General features: G+C 39.6%; 2 long non-coding RNA genes across 2 annotated transcripts in view; one reads left to right on the top strand and one right to left on the bottom strand.

Annotated features, from left to right (window-relative positions):
* Positions 1-12,241, top strand: part of LOC149450295 (uncharacterized) — a 1,099,640-nt gene that overhangs the window by 690,265 nt on the left and 397,134 nt on the right. The window lies entirely within an intron of this gene.
* Positions 2,720-3,603, bottom strand: LOC149450300 (uncharacterized). Its single transcript, XR_016315258.1, has 2 exons — positions 3,167-3,603; positions 2,720-3,072 (listed from the first exon to the last, which is right to left on the bottom strand). It is a non-coding gene; the product is annotated as an uncharacterized LOC149450300 (long non-coding RNA).

Raw genomic sequence — 12,241 nt, 5'->3', positions numbered from 1 at the left:
GCGGGTTGAAAACATATATATGCTTGTTGGCATTCTTAATACTTTTGGGTTGTTTTACTGAAACTGGAGGGTGCAAAATCTGGTGCAGCTGTGCTTAAAAACCAATCAGTTTTCAAGTTTTAATGTCAAAGCTTCATTGAACAAGCTGAAGTTAGAAGCTGATTGGCTGCCATGCTCAGCTGCACCAGATTTGGCACTGTCCAGTTTTAGTAAATGAACCTCATTGTGTGCACTTAATAATATGTCCATTCCAGAACAGGCAAGGTGTGGGGAGGTTATCTAAAATGGATGTAAGTGTAGGCAAAGTGGGCGTTGTAAGTCGGTGGGGGCGAGGTGTCCTTAAGGGAGATATGAATGTGGTAGTGAGATGTCCAACCAGGGAAGAATTATTGTGAGTAGGAGGTGAGATGCCTTCATGGGATGAATGCAGGTGGGTGAGGGGTGCAGTTTGTTTTGGAAATTTTATAAAAAGGCAACTCCTATCCTCATACTGATTATTGGTTCCAAATTAATAATGACTACTGCAGTCGGGAACAGACACATTCAGCATCTTCCAAATCATCCCATATGAAAGAAAACTATATTTGAAATATATTTTAAAAATATTCTTCCCAAATATATTGACATATATTTGAAATGCTACAATTTTGGCCATATTCAATATATTTCAATAAATATATATATATATATATATATATATATATATATATACACACTGTATATTGAAATGCGTTTTTATTACAAATATATGAAAAATATTTTTAAAAATACATTTCAAATACACTGTATGTTTTTAAAAATACAAATCTACATTTTTGGAACACATTTACAATTATACGTAAAAATATATGTTAAATTACTTTTTTATATGTTAAAAAAAATCTGAAGAATATAGTTAAAAAAAATATATATTTTTTTAACATATTTATTTTACATATATTTGTAAATGCATTTCAAAAATGTAGATTTTGTATTTTTAAAGACATACAGTATAATTGAAGTTTATTTTTAAAAATATTTTTCATATATTTTGTAATATAAACACATTTCAACATACAGTATATATTTTATTTATTGAAATATATTTTGAAATTTATTGAACATGGCCAAAATTGTAGCATTTCAAATATATGTCAATGTATTTGGGAAGAATATTTTTAAAATATATTTCAAATATATTTTTCTTCCGTGTGGGATTGTTCTGTTTATTTGGCACAATTGAAACTCTTTTATACACATGTAGGTATCACATTAATATTACAAGTGTACTTTTATGGTAACAAGGGGCGTTACATAGGCAGGCTCATTTCTAATAAGGATTCGAAACAGGCCCAGACTGGCCATAGGGCACAACGGGCACTTGCTCGGGGCTCTGGGGTGGCCTGGAAAAAAGAGGAGGCCGGGCAGTACATAGAGGAACAGGGCCGTGCATTTCTCAGTTCCTCTATGTGCCGCCTGGCTGCCTTTCCTATCCTCCTGCATGCGGCTCCTGTATGCTCCCCCACAGCCATCCCCCCTCCCCTCATCTCCAGTGCTTCTCTCTCTCTCTGTCTCCTGTCTTTCTTTCTTTCTTTCCTTCTTTCCTTCTTTCTTTCCTTCTTTCCCTCTCTAATTCCTTTCTGTCTTTCCATCTCTCATTCCTTTCTGTCTTTCCCTCTCTCATTCCTTTCTGTCTTTCCATCTCTCATTCCTTCCTTCCTTCCTTCCTTTTCTCCTACAAAAAAATGTAAACATTTTAATATAATAATAAAATTGTAAAAAAATTAAATATAAAACTACTGACACTACCAGGGTTGCAGAAGGTCACTCTTGCATTCCACCACTGGGCTCCGAGGAAAGGGTCCCCGGGCTTTAGGCTGCTCAGTCCAAAGTGCCCGGGCCTATTTTTTTCCCCAGTCCAGGCCTGGTTTGAAATATTGCAAACATGTAGTGAAAACATTATTAGTGCCGCGTGCACAATGAGTGCAGTGTACAATACACAGGAACATCATACAAAATAGAATACAATTTTATACAGAAGTTCATCTTTTGATGAATATTTTACATCTTGATCACACCTACTATCCCCTTTATCCTGGGTTCACACAGATGTGGTGCGGCATCGGTTTCTGTGTGAATTCCCGTTCATGCGAAGTGCTGCGGGTGTGCATGTTAAGTTATCAACACCCCGAAATCGGTTCATAAAATGCAGTGCAATGTGCAGAATCCAGTTGCATGGGTGTGAATACTCATGCGATCTGATTATAGTGCGGAAAAAAACAAGGGTCCTGCACCTTTTTTGGTGTGGATGTGGTGTGATTTGAATGTATGTTTCAAATTGCCCCGCACAGAATTTGCATGTGATTTGCACAGAAATGCGGTACGGTTCCTCTGCAAATCAAATGCGATGTTCCACACCGCAGAAGTGTGAACTCAGGCTTACCCTGGAAACTTCTTCATTTAGGCGGAACTAGGAGGCAAACTCCACTGGGGAGTATCTAATAGCTAAGAGCAGCTATATCATTACATTAAATGACCTTTTATTGTGACTAAAAGTTACATAAAAAACCAAATGATTGATAAACAAATGTGACTTCAACGTGGCTGAACTACTTTATAAACCACAGCAAAAAGGTCTATGTGACTATGGGTCGCCACCATCCCTATTGTAGTATGCCAATGAAATTACCCTCTTCACTGGATTTTGAAGGCAACCAAGTAAACAGTATAAAATCATAAAAACATGATAAAAACATACTTTTATTATTCTTTTTAGTTTTAAAAGAAACTAATCAACATGAAAGGACATAATCCATGACACAATGTCTGATAATACACAGTCTGCATTCCTTATACATCCTTACTCTCCAAAAAGATAATGCCATTATATTTCAATACATCCTTGTTAAAAGGGAAGATAACAGGATTATTTCAAAGTATAAAAGGCTTATACATCGTGATATCCCCAGCTGAGCATATTATACATGTCCAAACTTCACAACCAATGGGATCTTGATAGTTGGTCAGCTTGGGGTATACAACGCGTTTCAAAGCTCCTTATTAAAGCTCCTTCCTCAGGGATATAATACCACTCTGTAATATAGAAATCCATTTACAATCATATATATTCCACAAACAATCAGAACATTTATAGCTCATACATGAAGTAAATACCTACAAAACTTACATAGCCCATAATTCTGTTCAGTATGTCATCCTTCATAGCCTTCATAGCCAAATGATTGCCACGGCCACCCCTTTAACCACACAAGGATCCTTAGATCATCCTCTCCCACTGCCACAAAGAAGGAAGAAAGATTTGTAGATCTAAATTTAGTGAAGAAGATACAGTATATCTATATGTCATATATTAAAATGATGGTAATTGTGGCCTATCTCCTATAATATATGGCTTGGTAACAAACAATGGAAGTGACTGCAGACTCAGTATGAGTATTCTTCACCTTCAGTATCCATGTACCAGCAGAAAATGGTCAACCAAAAGCCACAATGTATTCCACTAAAGATTATACACTACTGCTAGTTAATATTGTTGGAAATCACATATACAGTTGCAAGAAAAAGTGTGTGAACCCCTTGGGATTACGTGGAGTTTTGCATGAATTGGGCATAAAACGTGCTCTGAACGTCATCTAAGTCACAACAATAGAAGAACACAGTCTGCTGAATATAATACTACACAAACATTAGATGTCAGTAGGGGGCCCCATGAGATTCCCCTGGTAGCTTTTTCATAGGCTTTTTTGAATTTGGACAAGGACACAGGTGTCCCATGATCCCCTATTGCTCGGGGGCCCCATGAGTTGTCAGTCCACCCCTGGATGACATTTGGAAATTTCTGGGCTTAACAATACTTCAGGGAGTGGTGGGGAAACCCCTGCAGAAGTGGTATTGGACAACGAATAAATTACTTGCCACTCCATTCTTTGGCACGGTCATGTCAGAGTACAGATTTTCCCTGATCATTAAATTTTTACACTTTTTACATTTTTAAAACAATGAAGAACTACTCATCCTGCACCAAAACTAAGGAAAATTTGGGAAGTATCTTGAATGATTCTAAAGAATTTCCAATGGAGCTATGTGCCAGAAAGAGATATCAGCATTAAATTTATTATTATTATATTATTTTTTTATATAATTATTTATTATATTATCATTTATGATTTTGTGTTTCAAACTTTATCATACCCGGGATGTTTACTAGACTCTTGTTTTGACAGATTTAAGTGAGTTATTCCTAAGAATTACAGGCCTACAATATAAAACAACAAATTTCCATGCAAAACAATGTACCGCTTTGACATTCAGAAATATTGACATAATCAGACCGCCAGGAAGGTTAAAGGGTAGACAGAATACCTTAGAATGGGGGTGGGAGTAGATTAGTTACATTTTGCCTTAACTTCCTCTTTCGTTTTACTTTTGGTTTCCTGAGTTCTCGTTGATAACCAATGGTAACTATGGACAAATCCTCAAAACTAAGACAGAGTTTGAGAGAAACCATAACTTCCGTTTACTGCAAATGAGGATGTGTTTTAGACATGAACTCGTCAGCAGAATAAATTATAGGCATTAACCCTCAAAACACAATATATACAGTCTCAAGGAAATGTAAAAACATTTGGAATGACCTGTTTTTCTACATAAAATTATCAATGTAAGACGGTCTTCATCGAAGTCTCAAGTATAGACAAACACAATCTGCTTCAGCTAATACTGCACAAACAATGATACATTTTCCCGACTTCATTGAACACGCCCACTAAACAGTCCAAGTGCTGGATGAAGAAGTAAGTTACCCCCTGGATTTAATAACGGGTCACAGCTACTCTGTCAGCATTGATGTCAAACAAGTTCTTCCAGTAGCTATGGATCAGACCTTCATAAGGTGAGAAGCACATTCTGCTTTGCCATTGCTAGATATAATTAGAGCACCTAAGTCAGCGATGTGATTAGCCTTGATTAGCTTGATGTTGAGCCATTAACATTTATGGAAGCATATCGCTCCGTAATACTATAAACTATGCTATTCTACTTGTGTGACAAACAAAACCATGCTTGTGGGTGTTGTTGTTTGCTTTTTTTTGTTTTTTTAAAGTGTCAATTATTTCATAGTTCCCCTCCCCTCCCCCCTGTAGTTATTTATGCAACCTGTTCATTTAGCTAATTTGAATACCTGTGTTTTTGTGTGTGCTGGTCTAAAGCTGGCCCTACATAGATGGAAATTTGGCTGGAGTTTTCCCAAATGATTAATGCCGCCGGCTATAGCCTGTAAGACGAATCTTTGTGTTGTGGCGGTGGGGAAGGCTTCTCACTGGCAGAACACAATAGTGCTTCAGGAGGGATTCCCCCATCAACTCTAAATGGGTTGATGAGGGAAACAAACAATTTTCTCTCCTTCTACCTGTGGTAGAATGGAAAGAAAACTGCGTAATCTATGGCCTGCTTAAGACTTCATGGAGCAGTATGGCCAAAGCTCTTTTGGCTGTACTTCTTCTATGGATCACAGAACTGCAGTTCATTCTGCACTTCTGTGACCTGTTTTCAGCTGACAGTGGCCTAAAGCTTGCTGTCGGCAGATGTCACATAGCCGGTCCAGGCTCCCAAAAGAACCCAATGATATGGTTGGGATCCACCCAGATTTATTGACCAGCAGCTGGCTCAACCTCTCAGCATGCCACTGAGAGCCTTTCCCCTCCACAGCCCAGCGCTCCAGTGAGTGCTGGAGGGGCAGAGTAGAGAGCCGGTGACTGACGGTCACCACTCTCTGCACACAGAAGACTGAGAACTGAAAGATCAGCTGTCTTTGATAAGTCAGTTCTCAGTCTTAGAAGTGGCAGGGGATAGATGCAGCATCAGACCAATGCTGCATCCACCTAGATGAGCATCATTTTTTTAAACCCCGTATTTCTCTTTTAGGATGGCCATGTATTATATCATCTTATCAGAGCATTTTTCTTTAGATTCACCAAACCATATAATATGAGGTCAAACCTAAACAACACTTCCAATTTCTATCCAGTCAGGCAGGCCCTCGCACTACATAGCTGAAGGTAAATCTAGAGGAGATTGTTCAGAAATTGTACAAAAAACTGTAGAATGTATGGCCAGGTTTACAATAGAATAAAGGGTGTCATAGTACAAAGAAGTCCGTGGTAATTATCAAATTCATTATCTTTAACAAGCTAAAATTTCTTTGAATTCCTTTTACAAGGATTTGGAAGAGTTTGAAGCAAACCTTGACATGCAAGTGATGAAAATTGCTATCATCGGTAACCAGCCCACCTCAGGATATGACCACAAGACAGCAACCATTCTGGTGGAGGGAACCAAAATCCTGGAGGGATGTAATATTCCAAGGTGCCGTGCTTTGCTGATGGGTATAATATATGCTCTGAATCTGTGCTATCCCAAGGAACTTAAATACACTTTTGAAGTGTTTCAGAAACTGTTCCTTGAACTTGATGGACTGAAAGTCCATCAAAAAAGTAACGGGTCTCAAGCAGGGGTGGACTGACCATTCAGACACTCGAGCACTGCCCGAGGGCCCGGGGTCAGTAGGGGGCCCCATGAGATGCCCCTGGTACCTTTCATAGGCTTTTTTGGGAGTGATTCGAGTGTGGGTGAGGACACAGGGTCCCCATGATCCCCTATTGTCCAGGGGCCCCATGAGTTGTCAGTCCGCCCCTGGTCTCAAGTACAGTATTTTCTGAAGAACGTACCAGTTCTATAGCACATTCACACTGTTCTCAGATGACATTTTTCACTTTTATTTCAGTTCACAAAATGGTTGCCACAGGGTAATGCGGAAAGAATACAGCAAATTGTAAGAAAACTCACAAAATATCAGCTTTCAATATCCACCAATAGCTTCGCTGTATTGCCACATAGCAAAGGTCTGGTAGAGAAACAGTTTCTGCACCAGACAGACAATATAAAACATCTTAATGCAAAGTGCTTCCTCATTCATCAGTACAACTTTGAGGATTTGATTTCGGGTGAAAAAAAATGAGTTTGAGTAATGTAACAAATGTTGTCACACACCTAATTAAATCATATAACAGCTTTATAGAACGTTTGGTTATCTACTCTTAAGGCTTCAAGGATCCCATGAAGGTCTCTCTGGTGCTTTTTTATGTAATGTCACAACTGTGAGGTTGGTGGATAACAGAGCGGCTCTGGGATATTACCAGTTTTCTATGTTTCTTTGGGTTTTTGTTTACATTTGTTCATTTTGTCCTTTCGCTTCTTTGACCCCATTTGGGGCAAAAAGTATTTCTAACAACATAGTTCTATGTGAATTTGTATTTGATACCTCAGCTCCAACATGACCTTCTAATATTGCTGCTTTCATTGGATTACTTACTAGTAATATTTCCCTTTTTTTCTTTTAGGGATAAGATTGGCCTTTGTGTGTCTTTCTGGCAATTGCCCATTCAGATATGCACATTATAGGTTTGTTACTGATGCTTGCAGATATATATTCAGGATAATGTTTTGGTATATAGAAATCTTTGTTCTTACTGGCTCCAATCTTATACAATATATTGTGTTTCCCTCCATGTCTAAAGTGACATCACACATAGGTATATATTGTTCTTTGTAAGAGATGGGATGTCATTTGTTATTGATGGTTGATAATGGACGCATGTATACGTACTATGCCATCTGTTGTACTTTACTTTTCTGTAAACTTAATAAGAACATTGAAACATAAAGTGCCAGTTCATTGATGTTTGTTTAATACTTATGTTGGAATACACAACTATTGTGTGCAAAAATGTTCATTGTGTGACAATTGTATTGCTGAGCCTTGGTTCACTCAATGAAGTGCAAGTGAATCACGAAGGAACTGCAACACACTCCTGTGCAATTCACATGTGATTCAATGCAATGCAATCTGAGCCCATTTATTTTGAATGAGATCAAATCGCACCACATCGCACCAAAGACGTGAATGCAGCGATTTTGGAACCGCAGTGCAACCGGATTGCATGTTTGTTTTGTACCATACAATCTGGTGCAGACAAATGCATTCCATTTGCAACTGCTTTTGAAGGTGTCATTAAGAATGCACCGACACCCACTGCGGATTGCAAGGGCAGTGCGATTTGAATGCGGTGCGCAAAACGCACACGGATTGCAGGTTTTCTGCACCACATTCTAGTGTGAGCCTAAACTGGATGAATTCATTTCTGAAAGCTAGTATAAAAAAACAAAAGGTAAAAACTAATACAAATCAAGTTGGTCCAAATTGATTTTCTGTAACTGCTTATTCACTTTGAAAAACTTGCTGATAATTGTAGCAATTAAGTCCACGTGACTTGAAGGTTTCTTATAAAAACTGGAAAAACTATTTGAAGTGACTTAATATGTTTAAGTATTCAGCTTACAAACGTGTTTATAATGCCAGGAATGAAGTTGGCGGTAAATAAAAATGCATTAATTTCTAGCAGGAAAGCGAATGACCTCTATGCAATGTAGTTTGTTGCTTCCACTTCATTTCACCAGACACTGTCGTCACTTAAAAAGCTCGACGCAAACTGTTGTGTTCATTTTTTTTGTTGAGCCAAAACATTAGTTTTTAGAGCGTACCGACCTCTGGATTATGTATGAATAAGTTCACCAGAAGAGGTCCCAGGACAGAGCCTTGGGTACCCCACTTACCTCTCCAGACCAGTCTGGGTACATGGTACTTATGACCATCCCCAGAGTTTCCTCCCCCATTTACATTGGGGTCCCTCAGAGCCCCCCTGCTTACATCAGGGTTCCCAGAGCCCCCCTTTCTTCCATCAGGGTCCACTCCCCAGGTTTGGAGGGGGGAGCTCTGCCCCTCCTCTAAATGCTGCGCTCTCCCAGCATATAGACAGATTCCAGGTCACCTGATTGCTGCGATGGCCTCTGATTGGCTATCACAGTGATCTGTCACTGTGAAGCCCACCGCCATGTATTCTCTCTCTGACATATTTTATCTCTCTCTCCTTGCAGAGATGAAAAACTGTGTAAAAAATATTATTAAAAAAATAAATAAATGATAAAAAAAATACCTAAAACAAGGTTTGATCTCGGTCAGTGCCAGGGTTAGTGTTTGGGTCAAAGGTCAGGGTGCTGTGAAGCCCGCCCCCGTGTTTTCTCTCTCTGAATGAAGGAGAGAGATATATTTTCTCTCTCTCTCTCCTTGCAGAGAGAAAATAAACTGTGTAAAAAAATATTATTGAAAAAAAAAAAAAATAATTAAAAAAAACAAACCTAGATCAAGGTTTGGTCTCGGTCAGTGCCAGGGTTAGTGTTTGGGTCAGGGTCAGTATTTTTTTTAGCACAATTTTTTTTTTAATCAGTATCAGTGTCAGTTAGTGTCAGTGTCAGTTAGTGTCGGTGTGTTTTAGGTAGGACAAGAAAATCAGAATGCGCACTGTTGATTCTAGGCTGTACTACGGGTACAAACAACAACTAACATACACACATGTGGTATCACTGCGATCGTCAGGAGCAGGAGAATTTATTTTGGGTTGTTCTTTGGTGATAGGCTAAGGCAGCAGCAGGAAACATACAGCCACATTTAAAAAAAAGGTATTATTTTGGGCCAGTTTTCCTTCCATAAAAATAAAAAAAATCAGGAGATATCCGTTACCATTTACCATCAAATGAAAGCACAAATTCTCCTGAAAAAAATCGCTGTATAATCCACCTGGATGCACACAGTAGTAGTGATGATATGTACCGTTTCACTAACACATGTCAAAGTTACAAAATTATGCTTAGGCATTAACATTTGTTTTACACTTAGGCCCAAAAGGGCTCGTTGAGCAAGCAGAAGCTAGAAGCTGATTGGCTCCCATGCACAGCTGCACCAGATTCTGAGTGCTCCAGTTTTTGTAAATCCTCCCCTCTCCCATGTGTTCCAGTGACACCTATCTAACCCTAGGTTCACACCTAAGCGGTTTCTGCAGAGTTTTGCAGAAACGCACAGCAGTCCATATAACATGATTTCCTATGGGACAGGTTCATATCTCTGTGTTTTCACCCGCTGCGTTTTTTGGAAAGGGTCAGGGACTTTTTTGAACACAAAACATTGCATTTTTGGTTCTATAGACTTCAATGGTAATGCTGCAGAGAAGCATGTATTGTGTTTTTGCTGCATTTTGCATTTTAAATCTGCCTAGCAACAAGAAGAAAACAAAAAACCCACAAAATGCATCAAAAACATGGTAAAAACGCAAGTGCAAAAAAGCAAAACGCAATGCAGAAACACATCAAACACAACCTGCATAGGTGTGACCCTAGACTAAGAGGAGTATTTCTCTGACCTCGGAGAGATTTCCTTGTGTCTCTGTGAACAGGAAATGAAAATATGTAAAAAAAAACTGAGCGAGGTTCTAACCCTTCCCTACTCTATCAAAACTAAAAACAAAGGAAGGCTTTAGATACATTGTAACCAAAGCCTGAAAATGAACGCTTCAAAATACTAAACCGAACACTTCAAGGTTTCAACAAAACTTTATTGAAACATGAAAGATGAAAGTTGGACAATAAAATGTACAATAAAATGTCAGCACACAATAATCAAATCCCAGAACATAAAATGGCACAAAAATAGAGACAAGATAAAATGTATAAAAGTGGAATCTAAAACCTTAAAATGCATGGAATATATAAAACAACACATATAAAAGGGTAAAATGACTTCTCAGTAGAATTCCACAGAGACAACCAACAGCTGGATTTTGCTTTTTTTACCACCCGATGCGTTTTTTTTCTCTTGGCTGCATTAGTTCTCTTTTTTTAGGCTTTTCCTCTCTGTTTTCACCTGGTGATCTGGTCAGCAGGGCTGGGAAAAGGGGTGGGCAGCGGGGGGGCGGCGTCTGCCCTGGGCACTGTGATATCATGTGAGGTGGGGGGAGGCACCAAAAGAAGGTTGGGGATGGGATTTGTGCAAGTAGGGGAGGTTTTTTTTGGGGGGGTGTAGAGGGGGTTGTGCTAGCAGGGATGATTGGAGGATTTGTGCTAGGAGGGGAAATTTGGGAGGATTTGTGATAGGATGGGGGATTGGGGAGAATTTTTGCTGGGAGGGGGGATTTAGAGTGGGGGTAGAGGATTTGTACCAGGAACGGGGAATTTTTTTTAAGGAGGGGTGGATTTGTGCTGGGGGTATATGAGGAATGAGTGGATTTGAGCTGGGGGGTTGGGGGGGGCAAATATTTGTGCTGGGAAGGGGATTTCAGCAAGGAGCAGATTTGTACTGGGAGGAGGGGGGATGCTTAGGGGATAAGCAGGCAGATTAGTCCATTTTTTGTGGGGGAGGGGATTTTTGCTAACACATAATGCTCATACATCTTGGGGGGGGGGGGGGGGCACAATTCAGTATGTTCACCCTGGGCTCTAGATGATCTTGTCCCGGCACTGCTGGTCAGTAACACACCTCCTGTATTAGATCGCCCCCACTCTGGAGGAAGGAGCACAGGGGGCAGCTTTGGACAGCAGCATTATCTGTCTGGGGGGAGGGGAGTGTTAAATGGACTAGCAGATTTAAATACACTAACAAATTGAAGCCAAACTCCAAGTAGTTACACCAAACATGCTTTCCCTATTAGGATAAAGTTTTTACATAAATAAAAGCTGAGTATTGTAATCACCCCTGTCATTGGCAGATGGTTTGTCTCATCCCTGTAACCGCTATATCTGGAAGAGAGCTTGTTCCTTTGAAAAACAACAGACATACTGGCAGGATCACCAGATAAAAATAGAGGAAAGAAAGCCTAAAAAATACAACTAATGCAGCCGTCACATCTAAGAATTGGTAAGCTGCAATATAACAAATGTTTCCCTTTGGGTTTAATACGGCTTTGAGGTACAGAATGTCCTTCCCTTATAACCACTTTACAGAATAAAATATTTCCACCTTTCTAGATGACTTATTTATAACAGTGAATAACCATCCAGCATAATCTCTGCTGTTCAGCAGTCAGACGGGTAAAAGGGCCATAAAACCGACTCATGATTAAATCTTCAAAGGGGTTGTAAACCCTTACCTATACCCAGTGCAGTGACTGGCCTCAGGAGATACACAGAGAGGAAACAAATCCTCCTACATAAGTTGTACCTGTGTATCTGCAGCCTTCTCTTCTCTCTCCAGGCGCTCCATCACTCGATGTATGCGCTGCCGCTCGGCTCCGCCTCCTCACCAGTGATTGGGTGCCAAAACTGTAGCTCAGGAAAGGCACACAGGCAGCCAGTCACC

Source organism: Staurois parvus, unplaced genomic scaffold (genome assembly GCF_062004578.1).
Source record: "Staurois parvus isolate SC_StPar_1 unplaced genomic scaffold, SC_StPar_1.0 ptg000575l, whole genome shotgun sequence".
NCBI classification, from domain to species: Eukaryota; Metazoa; Chordata; class Amphibia; order Anura; family Ranidae; genus Staurois; species Staurois parvus.
The sequence above is the reverse complement of the archived record's forward strand: the minus strand, read 5'-3'. Positions and strand labels throughout refer to the sequence as shown.